Genomic DNA, 14,352 nt, shown 5'->3' on the forward strand with positions numbered 1-14,352 from the left:
TTTTTTAACTGCTAAATCATATGATTATTAGAATTGTTATTTTATAATATTAAAAAAATATATATATTTTTGTCAATTGTACGTTACTTTTTCTTTAGAAACTCCACATATGATATATGAAAATGTAGATGTTCCTCAGTCACACATGCATGTTATGACCATAGCTGGAGATCAGGTAATATTTTTGCACCTATTACTTATATAACCTACCTATTTCTTTACGAAGTACAATAATATAATGTATGGTATTAAAGAGTACCTAAATAAAAAAATACAGTTTGGTTTAACATGAATAAGTTGCCAAGATATATAAACTCACACATGATAAAGTGTGATTTTCTCACTCCCCAGGGACCGTATTCCACATGTGGTCTTGAAATCCCCGCTCCCAGTGTGAAATTGGGCCCTGGCATTTCTTTCCAAACCATAGGTGCAAAGAATGCTGGGGGGTTGATGTCATAACTCCACCCCTCACGTCCATGTGATCTAATCTAGACAGACAGAAAGACATGTGAAATAAGAATTATAGCAGACAGACATGATAAGATTGGCTGCTGCAGTTTTCCTGTCTTTTCTCTGTACTACAGTTTGTGAAAAGATCCAGGCAGGCAGACAGCAGGGGAGGGAAGGGCAAGGGAGTTAACCAGGCTGAAGAGGTGGGCACAATGCTTTCAGCTCTCCCCTCTCACCCCTCTTCCCATTCCAGTCTTCGACTTTATTATTGAATAGGCCTTTGGATCTTCTCAAGAAGGCCACAGAAGAAACTCAGGTCTCAGACATTGAATTGTAAGACTAGAATGGGGGGCCCAATGGTGGGACAAGGGGATACAGAGAGGGACAGGAAGATTACAGTTGTCCTTTAAGTGAAACAAAACTTTTTGGTCCAGCAAAATATCTAACAAAATATCTGTGGAATCATGCCTCTCCATGACTTATTTGAAGCCTCATGTAGACATGAATAAAGGCTATTTTGCACCGTGGAATATTTCTTGAAACCAGATTGGAGGGGACAAAAGATGTTTCCTGTGACCCTGGCTTCAAGTGATAGACAAACTCAGTAGCTTCCTTGGCAAGAGCAGAAAGGTGTGTAGTTTTTGAAAGAATCTGAGTCCAGTGAGGGCTTTGGTGTTATAGGCCTAATGATTGTACCATATGGCACAACTAGCGCTCGGCGGTAGTTTCTACTAGAGCTTCGTGTTGCAAAAAGGGGATCCCTTCAACCCTAAAAATGATAATCAAAATATAACAAGCAATGCAACTCGCGCTAAAAAATCTTATCCTCTTTATTTAAGGTTCTCCAATATATCAACTATACCAAATCCAAATACCATTCACTCCCCATACACAATTCAAAAAGAAGGGCCCTTCTCAAAATTGCATGCAAATAAAATACAAATGTAAATATATAAAAATATGCAAAAATGGTAAAAATGTGCACAATATATATCTATGCAATGCTAGATCTCCTAAAATTGATGACTGTCCTATTCACAGAAGTGTGATACTCAAATTGGTAGATATATACAATACAATAATACAATACAATACAATAACATTTCTATAGCGCTTTTCTCCCATAGGACTCAAAGCGCTTAGGCTCTCTCAGATTCAGTAATTAGTAGGATGATGTATTCCCACAACAAAAGTTATATTTCTGCAAATGCCAAACTGAACAGGTGGGTTTTCAGTCTGGATTTAAACACGTCCAGGGATGGAGCTGTCCTGATCTGTTGAGGTAAGGAGTTCCAAAACGTAGGGGCAGCATGACAGAAGGCTCTGGGACCAAAAGTTTCCAAATGGACTCTGGGTATAACTAGATTATTAGAACCTGTTGATCTGAGAATGCGGGGATTGCTACGCAGCTGCAACATATCTTTCATGTATCCAGGGCCTAGATTATTCAGGGATTTAAATGTCAGTAGGCCGATCTTGAATAGGACCCTCCATTCTATAGGTAGCCAGTGAAGGGAGTGCAGGACTGGCGTTATGTGGCAGTGACGGGGTTGGTTGGTTAGCAGTCTGGCAGCAGTATTCTGTATCAGCTGTAGGTGGTACAAGACCTTTTTTGGAAGGCCAGTGTAGAGAGCATTGCAGTAGTCCAGTCGGGAGGTAATGAAGGCGTGGACTAAGGTTGGCAGATCTTCTGGGGGTATGAGGTGCTTGATTTTTGCAATGTTCTTCAGGTGAAAATAGGATGATTTCACCACTGCAGAGATTTGAGTTCAGAAGTTTAAATCCCCATCAATTAGAACTCCCAGGCTACGCACATGATTAGAGCTGCGTAGATCCGTGCCTCCTATTCCCAGTGGTGAAGACTGCAAGTTAAGTTGTTTTGTTATCATGCTCTGCCCTCCAATCAGAAGGACTTCAGTTTTGTCTGCATTTAGTTTCAGCCAGTTGTCATTCATCCATTTCTGTAGTTCACGTAAGCAGGCGTTTATAGTTAGAGTTGGGTCTGTCACACCAGGCTTGAAGGAAAGATATAGTTGGGTGTCGTCTGCATAGCAGTGGTATGTCAGGCCATGTTTTTGGATTAGTTTTCCCAGCGGTAACATGTAAATCGTGAAAAGCAGGGGAGAGAGGATTGAGCCCTGGGGCACCCCATACTTAAGTGATACAGGGGTGGACAGGAAGGGCCCCATAGACACTTTGTGGGTTCTGCCACTCAAGAAGGATTGGAACCACTGAAGAACTATGCCATCAATGCCACAGTATTCCTGTAGCCTGTTTATCAAGATGTCATGGTCAACTGTGTCAAAGGCTGCAGAAAGGTCTAGCAGTATGAGGATTGAGCACTCTCCTCTGTCTCTTGCCATGAGCAGGTGGTTGCATATTTGGATGAGGGCAGTTTCAGTGCTGTGGTGTTTCCTGAAGCCAGACTGGAATGGGTCATAACTGTTGTTTTGTAGGATTTTGGCTTCTAGCTGGAGTCCTGTTTCCAGAAAATTCGAGCACATAAATGCATAAACAACACTCCTGTTTCCCAAAAAAAACAACTGATAAGTAGATAAGCAACAGTCCTGTTTCCAGAAATAATCAGGCAGATGGTTATATGTACAGCTGCATAGAAATAACTTCCACTCGGTTACTTCCCAATTCACATATCCCTATTGCACAAGGTTTTATGCTTCAACTTACAGTTCCGCTGATTAGATGCCTTTGTTAATGTCCAATATTGCTTAAATTAGAGGACAATCCCGGCCGCTCACCCTTCTCCGCTCACCGCTCAAAGCGTGTCTCGTAGCGTGACAGGGCGAGTGTTTTCCGCAATTTCAGTCCGCTTGCTACCTCTCTCGGCTGGCTCTCCGTCGCAGCCTACGTCACTTCCGTCTGTAAGACACACAGTGCCGCTCGCCGCACATCCACTCAACTGGTCTTCGGCTAGCTCTTTCTTACAGGTGACGCCACCCTGATCAATCTAATGATTGTACCTCCAAAGAGATGGCAAATTTCTCTGTTTGGTAATTATTTTGAAAAGCACCACTATAAACAGGTCAGGGGCCAGCCTTTCAACATGAATTGCATTTCAAGGTCACATGTAGTCTGGTGGAGTTTTAGAAAGATGTTTGAGATATGTTCTTATAGCCAATTTCCTTAAAAGGAACCCATAGTGAGGGTATCTGGAGGCTGCCATATTTATTTATTTTTTAACAATATTAGTTACCTGGCTGTACTGCTCACCTTTCTGGCAATTAGCATCTGAATCACACACCTAAAACAAGCATGAAGCTAATCCAGTCAGACTTGAGTCAGATACATCTGATCTGCATGTTTTTCCAGGTCTGTGGCTAAAACGTATTAGAGGCAGTGGAGGATCATCAGGCCAGCCAGACAATTTGTATTGATTAAAAGGAAATACATAGTTATGAGCCAAAATGAAGTGTTTTGGTAATTGGGACATGCCATTTACAATTATGACACAAAATTGTAATAATCTGTAATAGCAATTCATCATTTTTTTTCCATAATTTCACTTTAAATCATAATTTCCTATTTAATTTGTAATTCAGTAATCTAGCAGAATTACAAAAATTATGAGGTACACAAAATAGTAATTTTGTGTTTTATAAACACGTAAAAGCACATTTTTAAACAAAATTTGTCCTAAAAAATACAACAATTTTCACAATTGGTTGTCAGTACGCAAAATTTCACATTTTGTATTACAATTTTTAATTTGTGATCATAATTACGAAAACGAAGTGAAATTTCATGAAAACCTAATAAACACATAGCAATCATCACTTGAAATAAATATGGCAGCCTTCATAAGTCTCTCATCTTGGGTTTCCTTTTAGGTCAGACCATGTTGTTAGGGTAGTCTTATATATGCATTCTTTTTATAATGCAGGATATAGCTGCTGTATACTGAATTGCAATTTCTCCAGCCTTTGTAAATACACTAAATTGTGTATTCTAAAACATTAAACTGTTTAAGTAACACGACATATGGTTATTTTATTGCATGTTTAGGTGAAAGTAGCTCAAGAATCTGACTATCAGGTAAGCACTGTTTTTATAGTATATTCTAGTGTAAACATGATGCTACAGTATGAGAAATTTCACTGAAATATGTTTGTGCCACTTATTATTGGATTGCACCAATATTATTATATGTGTCCTACTGGACCTCCAGCTGGTACAGATAGCAAGAAATACTCTGATTATGCAGCCAAAACTTTCCATGACAATAAAACGTTTCAGGGCTGAAACCCACTAGAGCGATTTTTGTAGCATTTAGGGAGCGCTTTAATTCTCTAGCACTTTCCCTAAATGCTCTGCCAATGTAAATAAATGTAACAAATTCCACAGTAGTGATTTGCAATTAACAAAACCTCAATTGCAGGACATGCAGCATTTTTGTAGCGTTTGCGCTTCAATGTAATTTATTATTGAGTGCTGGCAAATCACTCATGAATCGCTTACAAAACGCTAATAAAAAACACTAGCGATTGGGCTAGCGATTTGCGATTTGTCGTGGGTTCCAGACCTCAGGCTGGAGAGACACAGCAGAGCACTTTTCGGATCTTTTCTGTAAAAAACAAAAAACAAACAAGAAAAATGCTCTCTAGCTGGTTATAATCTTCTGGAGCACGACTGAGCCTCCATATTGGCTATTTTACTTCGGTTCCTGTTCATGTTTTGAAGTGTTTCAATGCTCAACGTGTTTCCTCATTATTGTTCAAATTGGATGCGTGTGTCCAACCACCATGGTACCTTGGACTCCTGCATTCACTTTTAAACCAGTTGGTAGGACGATCTACATTATCAAAAAGTTTAATGTTTCAGAGTCTTTACATTGCCAATGCTAACCCTGTTATTGTACGCAATGATGATGTTTATATTTTTTGAGAAGCTGGCTACACCATTATTATTATTATTATTGATTTATATAGCGCCAGCATCTTCCGCAGCGCTGTACAATAGGATACAGGGTATAACAATACAAAGCAAACAATACAAAGAGTTGATACAAGACAAGAGGGTATAACAGCTAAAACACTGAACAAAATAACAACATATTTTACACAGAGGTGGGAGGTATGTAAACCCATTACACAGCATTGTGAGACGAAAGGGAAGAGAGTCCTGGCCAAAAGGCCTTACAGTCTAAACGTTAAGGTATAGGACAGTAGGTAAAGGGAAGCTGTGTATGGGGTGGTATAAATGGTGGTTAGTGGGCAGTATCCTAGGTAGGACAGTATGCTTGCTTGAAGAGGTGAGTTTTCAAATTGCGCCTAAAAATAGTAAGTGTGGGTGAGTGGTGGATGTGTTGAAGGAGAGTGTTCCAGAGGAAGGGAGAGGATCGATAGAAGTCTTGTAAGAGGAAGTGGGAAGACGTGATCAGGGAAGAAGACAGAAGGATATCGTTAGCAGAGCAGAGATTGCGTGTAGGATGATATCTGGAAATAAGTTTATTAAGATAGGAAGGAGCTATGCTGTGGAGAGCTTTGTAGGCAAAAGTAAGGATTTTAAATTGTATCCTTTGTGTAACTGGCAGCCAGTGAAGAGACTGACAGAGGGGGCTTGGGCTGGTGAAGCGCGAGGAGAGGTAAATGAGTCGTGCAGCAGAGTTCATAATAGAGTGTAGCGGGGCTAAACGGTTGTCAAGGAGACTGCAGAGCAGAGAGTTGCAATAGTCTAGTTGGGAAATAATCAGGGCATGCACCAGAAGTTTGGTAGTGTCCTGTGTTAGAAAAGGGCGGATGCGGGAGATGTTTTTTCAGGTGGAGGTGACAAGGGAGGAGAGTCCAAAATTACACATAGACAGCGAGTCTGGGGGACAGGCGATATGGAAGTGCCATCAACAGAAATAGAGAAGATGTCTGGCAGGGGCATTGATTTGTGAGGTGGGAAGACTACTATTTCAGTTTTGTCCATATTGAGTTTTAGAAAATGGAAGGACATAAAGGAGGCGATGGCATTGAGACGGTCTGGGACACGAGCTAAGGTGTCCAAGTCAGGTGCTGAAATGTAGATCTGGGTATCGTCAGCATATAGGTGATATTGGAAACCATAGGAGCTGATGAGCTGACCGAGACCATATGTGTAGATGGAGAAAAGGAGAGGTCCGAGGACTGAGCCTTGGGAACTCCAACAGTGAGGGGACGTGGAGAAGAGGTGGTGCCGGAGTAGGCAACTCTGAAGGTCCTATCTGAGAGGTAGGAGGAAAGCCAGGAGAGAGCAGGGCCCTGAATGCCCACCATGTGGAATTTATGTTGTTATTGTATTGTTCATTTTTCTTGTTATAAAACCAATAAAATGTTTTGAAAAAAAAAGAAAAGAAAACGCTCCCATTGACGTGCATTAGACTACACACTAGGTCCTGGGTTCAAATCCCAGCTATGGTATATAAGCATGCTTTTCAAAAAGTACAACTCCTTAATCATGCTACTTTTTCTATCGAATTGATCATAATGGAAGTATGGTTTATGCTACCTCCAGCTTTAGCATGTAGTGTGGGTCATGGTCTAGAGGTTAAGACAGATACCTACTACACACTAGGTTCTGGGTTCAAATCCCAGCTATGGTATATAAGCTGTTTTGAAAATCTGCAATTCCCTACTGCGATGGATGGATGGAGGAGGAGGAGGAGAGATTTTAAAATTTTTCCGAGGTAATTCCGTATAAGTCGGAATTCCGCGGAACTGCCCCGGTATACCGTCGGAATGTAACGGTAACGGAATTTCTATATGACGGAATGCGGAATTGTGCCGGAAACGGAAATGGGCTATTCCGACCATGCCTGGGACCCAGCCTTAGACAGCTGCATAAAAGCTTTCCATCATCTCTCTTCCACCGCCGGGTGGCGCTGTGACACTGACATGGTCTTCTGGAAACCGATCACATTTCATATCATGTGATATGAACCAAGAAGACATGTCGGGATTACATCGCCGCCACGGTGGAAGAAGAAGAAGCCAATCCAGCTGTCCGGACAGGTATGCATTAAAGCTCCATGCCACCCACTCTGCATACCCTGCCGAGCCTTCCAAGATGGGGAAGACACACTTTCAGTAAGGCAGGAAAAAATGTGTTTATTTTGGCTGCTAAAGGGCTAACACAGTGCTATTGTGTCCAGAGCAGGATCATCCCCAAGGCAACCTAGGCAGGTGCCTGGGGCCTAAGATGTCAAGAGGGCAACCAGCCACCTTCTCTGACCTCTCTCCACTTCAGCTTACCAAAAGGACCACAAGAGGGACCCAAATCTACTACCTTGCTTAGTGCCCCGTTACATCTTTATCCATCTCGGATTGTGTCTAGTGAGATACTGAATATTACAGAATTTGCTCTGCTATAGTAAATCTTCTGCACTATTTTTCTGCTTGTGCTTCTTGCTGTGGCACAGAACATGCACAACAGCAATTGTTGCATTATTGTATTGCTAGAAAGACCAATAGAGTTTGGCAAGCAAACTAATACATTTTCTTCTTGCAGCAATTAACACATAAGGATATAGATGTATACAGCACCCTGAAAGAAACTAACATATACAGCAACCTGGAACATGCTGCTGGGAAGAGTTGATGGTAAAGTTACTTCCAATGCATATCTGCTTACACACCTGTCTTATTGCGTCCTTATTATTTAGGAATGGACTCAAAAGCAAGTCACAATTTACATTTTTACAAATAATATTAAAATAATTCTGAGCAAGATGTACCACCCAAAGAAAGCCTAATTGGTGGTGAAAAAACAAGATATAGATCATGTTGTTGTGATAAATAGTGATAAAGTTATTGGTTAATGAAAGTGAGGAGCGCTGATAGATGGAAATTGCTCTGGTCCATAGGGGAAAAATCCCTGAGTGGTGAAATGGTTAAAGGGCATTTTATTGATAAGATGTGAAAATATCACCTAGGAGAAAGACTTTGGAGAAAAGGTGAATTGGTTTGGACCCACGGGCCCGTATGCAATTAACTTTTTCTCCTGAGTTGTCTCCTAGGAGATCATTTTTCATCTTCTATTTAAAATAACTTTTCATCACTTTGTAATTGAAAAAGTACCCAAAAAAAAGTTGAAAAAGTACTATCAAAACTATTTTGAGCATTTCCTTGCTTACTGGTGGCTTAAAAGGCATTTTATTGATATGTTTGAAAATATCTCTTAGGAGAAAACTTAGGAGAAAAAGTTAATTGCGTATGGGCCCCTGTCTAGGGATGATCGTAATCTTTCCAGTTTGAAAATATCAGATAATGGTTAGTCAGGATAATATGGCATATGATAGGTTTATGTTTAAGGGGAAGAGCGTCTGCACCCACGTATAATAGGGTGAGTTTAGGTGTAATGCTGGGCATATACGGCTCATTTTTGAGCCATTACGATGGCTCGATAGATAATTTCCGACATGCCCGATCTCCCGCCTGATCGTTTCGCCACTCGATTCCAGATAGCAGTGAATGGAAAAAGATAAGAAAAATGAGTGGAAAATAAGAGAATTGACTGCGGAATCAAGCGGTGAAACAATTGAGCGGCAAAACAAGCCATGTATGCCCAGCATAAGATTAAAGTTGGGGATAAGAGTACCACAAATGAGTAATTCAATTTTAGACCAAAGAGTTAAGATTAGAGGGCAGCTCTTTAGCATAGTTATTATCCCAGGTCTCATAGTGGGGGGAAGTATTTTATTGGACGAAATCAGGTGTGATACTCTATGCTAACTAAATAATTGGGATTAGGAAATATTAAATTGTTGGGTTAGTGCTTGAAAAGAATGAAGCTGGTGATTAGAGGACAAATCAGAGAGTAGAGTAATCCCGGCATCTAGCCATGAGGCGAGGTTTAAATTGGGTGAGAAATGTTCAAGGACTAATAAGTTAGTCAAGAGGGAGACTGAGTTAGTTAGGGGGGTAAGATGTTTAATAAAGCTTTCCCAGGACTTCAGTGTGGTTTGGATAGTGGGGTAGGGGGAGATTAGGGGTTTAAACTAATACGTTTTAAACTAATAAGTAAAAATCTAAGATTACAACTTAACAATCGTAGCTCTAATATAACCCACGGTTTCGATGGAGAGGGGTTCCACCACTGTTTGACCATGTCCAAATTTGAAGCTCTGTAGTAGTTCTCAATATCAGAAAGACCCATAGTATTGACTGAAACTGTTAACCACTCTGCAGCCGCCTAACGCAGAATGACATCATCTCACGATGCGTGAGATTAGACGGGAGCTCGCGCTCACTCGAGCATGAGCGCACGTTAGCCAGCACAGGTGGACAAGGAGGTTGGCAGGTTTGTTTTTTTCAAATAGAGGAAGAAATAATGTAAACAACACTGCGGTCTCCAGCAGTGCTGTACAAGTGACAGCCTTGTCACTTAAAGAGGAACTCCAGTGAAAATAATGTAATAAAAAAGTGCTTCATTTTTACAATAATTATGTATAAATGATTTAGGCAGTGTTTGCTCATTGTAAAATCTTTTAAATCCCTGATTTATATTCTGGCATTTATCACATGGTGACATTTTTACTGCTGGCAAGGGATGTAGCTGCTGTATGCTGTTTTGGCAGTTGAATACAGCTGTAAACAGCTATTTCCTACAAGACAACAAGGTTCACAAACAGAAAACTGCCATAAGTACCTCGGTACTCAGAGCTTCTTGTGGGAGGGGTTTCACCACAATATCAGTCATACAGCGCCCCCTGATGGTCTGTTTGTGAAAATTAATAGATTTCTCCTGTAAAAGGGGGTATCAGCTACTGACTGGGATAAAGTTCAATTCTTGGTCGGAGTTTCTCTTTAACTGTCCCTTGGATGGGCTCTCAATCTAATCTCTACCATTGTCCTATGCCATGTCAGCATAGTGAAGTGTATTGATCACAGTATAGGGACAATTTTTATTTTTTTAAAAAGGATCATTTTTCATTAATATGAAAAAAACAAACAAACACAAATGATCTCAGCAGCTATCAGAGACCACCAAAAGAAAGCCCTATTTGTGACAAGAAAAGGAGGTAAGATTCATTTGGGTGGAAAGCTGCATGGCTATGCTATTAACCGTCCAAGCTGCGTAGTGCTGAATTGTAAAAAGTCGCCTTGTCCCTGCATTGTCATTTTAACCGTGACAAGTGAGAGAATAGATTTTGTGGTGTTTGACAACTGAGGGATAAGTCATGTGATTTTTTTTTTACCGGAAAACTGAATGAAAAGCAATAAAACTGTTATTTTCATGTACTCTATACCCCCAAATAAATACTTGTAAAAACAACAAAAGTGACAACATTGAAAAGAGAATACATAGTTACCCTAGGGACTTAGCTTTTAAAATATGTATGCCATGAGAGTGTATTACTGTTAATCATGAAGATAAGGGCTTTTAATTACTGATAGAGTACAATGAGAAATCAAAAAACACAAACCAGAAACTAATATATTATCGCCATACATTGTACTAGGAACATTATTTAAATGTTGAGATAACCAGGACAAATTAGCAAATACAATGTGTGTGTTTTACCTATGGTAACATTGTTTATTTGAAAACTATAGTGGATGGAAATGGAGAAATAGTGTATTTTTTCTTTTTTTTTTCTCATTTTTCCCTTTAAAATGCACAGATAATAACATAATTACTAAAAGCAAATATCACCCTCACAAAGCATAATTTGTGGCAAAAAAAAACAAGATATAGATCATTTACATCTGATGAGTAGCAATAAAGTTATTGGTGAATGAATGGGAGGAGCGCTGAAATGTGAAAATTGCTCTGGTTTTTAAGCAAAAAACCCTGTGGTGCTGAAAATAAGTAAACAAAAATCTATTATTTGTATTTGAAAAAAAATCTGCAACTCCAGAGTCTAGACAAATGTATACAGTAAATATACTATTTAACAACTTATTATACAATACAATACAATAACATTTGTAAAGCGCTTTTCTCCCATAGGACTCAAAGCGCATAGTTGTGTCTCAGATTAATACAGGGTTGCAGGCTGGGTTGTGTTACAGAGGAGATAGTCAGATGTTCATGAATGCCAGACTGAAGAGGTAGGTTTTCAGCTTAGACTTAAATGCTTCCAGGGATGGAGCTGTCCTGATTGGGTGTCGCAGGGAGTTCCAAAGTGTAGGGGCAGCATGACAAAAGGCTCTGTCTCCAAAGGTTTTGAGGTGGACTCTGGGGGTGACCAAGGTGTTACGTCCTTTTGATCTAAGATTGTGGGGGTGTGATGCAGTTGCAACAAGTCCTTATTAAGTAAAGAAGCCAAACCTTACTACTTCTGTTTTTATGTGGTTCCTGTAGGTCGCATGCCTTGAAGCAGTCCAGATGAGATATCAGCAATGTTTGTGGTTGGGGCGTCTTTATGCTATTCAGACAGAAAAGGGAAGTGGCACAGACAGCTATCTCAGAAACCTTCGGCCTGCAATCCCTGGAAGTCTGCTGGACAAAATTACCTTTAAAGAGGACATTCAAGATGAAAACAAGCTCTGTTACCGATTAGAAAAACGTGTGCCTTCAGTAGAGCTTTAAAGCAGTGGCATAACAATAGCCCCTACAGGGGAGGGGGATGCATGGGGGCTATAGGCAGGGCCGGTTTAAGCAACAATGGGGCCCCAGGGCAAAATAAACCTGGGGGGCCCCCCCAACATATACCCCGGAACAAAAATCGGCATTAGGGGACCTTTTTTGCAGCTGGTATAGTCAGGGTGTGAAGTCCCAATTGGTCGGAGCTCCACATTCTGGCTATCTCAGCCTGCATGGGGGACAAGGGGTTAAAAAGTTTCAGGAGGGGGGACCCCACATAATTAAAAAAAAAAAATTCCCACACTTTAAACATAAAAGAAAAATTGGAAAATAGGAAAAAATGCCAGGGTTCTTCATACAGCCATATTGCGGCTGTATAGTGATCCCTGGCCAAAGCGCTGTGGCTGCGTATAGACCCCCTGGAAACCCCGTCAGTAAATTTATTGCGCTTTCGTTTGATGCATGTAAAATTACACTACCGTTAGGTTTGCTACTAAAAGTGACATTTACCGCATTTAAAAGTATACTTTTTTCCTTTGAAACTTTAAAATCGATTTTCTCAAAAACTATAAGGTCTTTTTGAAAAATTGTTTTTTCCTCTTATTCCTAATGATCTCCTTAACATATCCTGCAAATTTAGGGTTTCTAGCATTTAAGGTGGATTTGCTATTAACCATTAAAGTCAGCAGGTTTTTAAATGTGTATTTTTTTCCTTTGAAACTTTAAAATCGATTTTCTCAAAAACTATAAGGCCGATTTGAAAAATGTTTTTTTTCTCTTGTAGCCACTGGGGGCCCCTGCAAGCTCTGGGGCCCTGGGGCAGCTGCCTCTTTTGCCTCTATGGTAGCGCTGGCCCTGGCTATAGGCACATGCTCCTCCTCCCCATGCTTTCTTTCAGGCTTCATCAGGTGTCTTCTCACTCCGGGCATCTGCATGCTGTATGCTGTAATCCTTCATCTACCTATGCATATCATATCATCAGCAGCCTCAGGGAAGCCACATACAGTGTGCACCTCTAGGGTAGATGAGAAGACCAGATGCAGCGTTAACTAGGTAAGTATAACAGTGCTTCCTGCACTTACTCTGCGCAACGGGGGAGGAAGAGTGCAACTGCTGATTGTTGTCTGTCTAGCCATGACTCTTGAAGTGGGAGTCCAGCCATAACACGAACGGGGGGGAGGGATTGCCCCCAGCTAGTCCAAACATGATGGGGGGGGGCACCACTATACTTTTGATGCCATTAAAGTTACACCCCTGCTTTAAAGAGTGTTTGAAGAAAATATTAGATAGTATTAGATACAAATAGATACTTGCCTGAGCAATGGAAAGCCTTTGGATACTTCAGAGGCTGCCCCAATCCTCTTACACCACATCATTCCAGTACAAGGTCCCTCTTAACATACTCAAGACAAGCTTGTTGAATATGTTTCTAATGGCTGCACTCTTATCACATATGATCTTATTCATGCTGGGCATGAACAAGTAAGGTTCACACATGCCCAATAGAATGTATCTGCCTGTGCATGGTTTTCTTCCTTTCTGCACAAGTGCTTCATTCTACCGGGCATGCACAGACCTTGTTTGCACATGCCCAGTATTGATGCACTCATACATGGATGGTAGTGCAGCCGCAAAAAGAAGAGGTTCCTGGACAGCTACGGAGGACTAGAAGAAGGCATTCAAAGGCTTCCCACTGCCGAGGAAAGTATCCAGATTATAATTCCTTCTGCATAACAGCTTAATAATTACATACGGGATGAATCCCAAATTTCCTTGAATCCAAAATCATAAATATTTTTGAATCTTTTAAATCTTGAATCTAACGAATCCTGTATGTAAGAGCTGTGTGATTCATGTAAGAATAGTAGTTAGACTTAGAATATACTATTTAAACTCTAAAAACTGTTCTTACACGGATCACACAATACTTATGTACAGGAGTCGTTAGATTCAAAAGATTCAAGAAAATTGAGAATGTTTTGGGATTCAAATTTGAGGACATTTTTAATTCATCCCATCTCTATTAATAATACTAGTGTAACCCGATTGGACTATTGTTCTGCTACAGCTGAGAGGAATCCACCAGACACTGATTAAAATGCAAATAACAAGGATTTATTTGTGACCTTAACAAGTGGCCTACTGGTAGATATGTTACTTCCAATAATCACATTACAATATCTCTACTTTTGTCACAATACATCAACCAATCTTATCTTCTTTTCTTCACAGCCGGTGCACCGGTAAAGCTGGGGAAGGAAATTCAGGTTATAAATTCTTACAAGCAAATTCTTGTACCAAGGCTTCTTTATACAATTACATTCATCAACTTCTACTCCTTATTACACTTATACATAGCATAGTACCATATTCTCACAACTGCGAACTTGGGTA

At 40.3% G+C, this 14,352-nt stretch overlaps 1 long non-coding RNA gene across 1 annotated transcript; it reads left to right on the forward strand.

The window, feature by feature from the left end:
• Positions 1-96: 96 nt before the first annotated feature.
• Positions 97-12,560, forward strand: LOC137522907 (uncharacterized). The gene is made up of 4 exons (XR_011022481.1): positions 97-175; positions 4,474-4,503; positions 7,939-8,030; positions 11,737-12,560. It is a non-coding gene; the product is annotated as an uncharacterized lncRNA (long non-coding RNA).
• The last annotated feature ends 1,792 nt before the right edge of the window (positions 12,561-14,352 follow it).

This window comes from Hyperolius riggenbachi, chromosome 6, assembly GCF_040937935.1.
Source record: "Hyperolius riggenbachi isolate aHypRig1 chromosome 6, aHypRig1.pri, whole genome shotgun sequence".
Taxonomy (NCBI): domain Eukaryota; kingdom Metazoa; phylum Chordata; class Amphibia; order Anura; family Hyperoliidae; genus Hyperolius; species Hyperolius riggenbachi.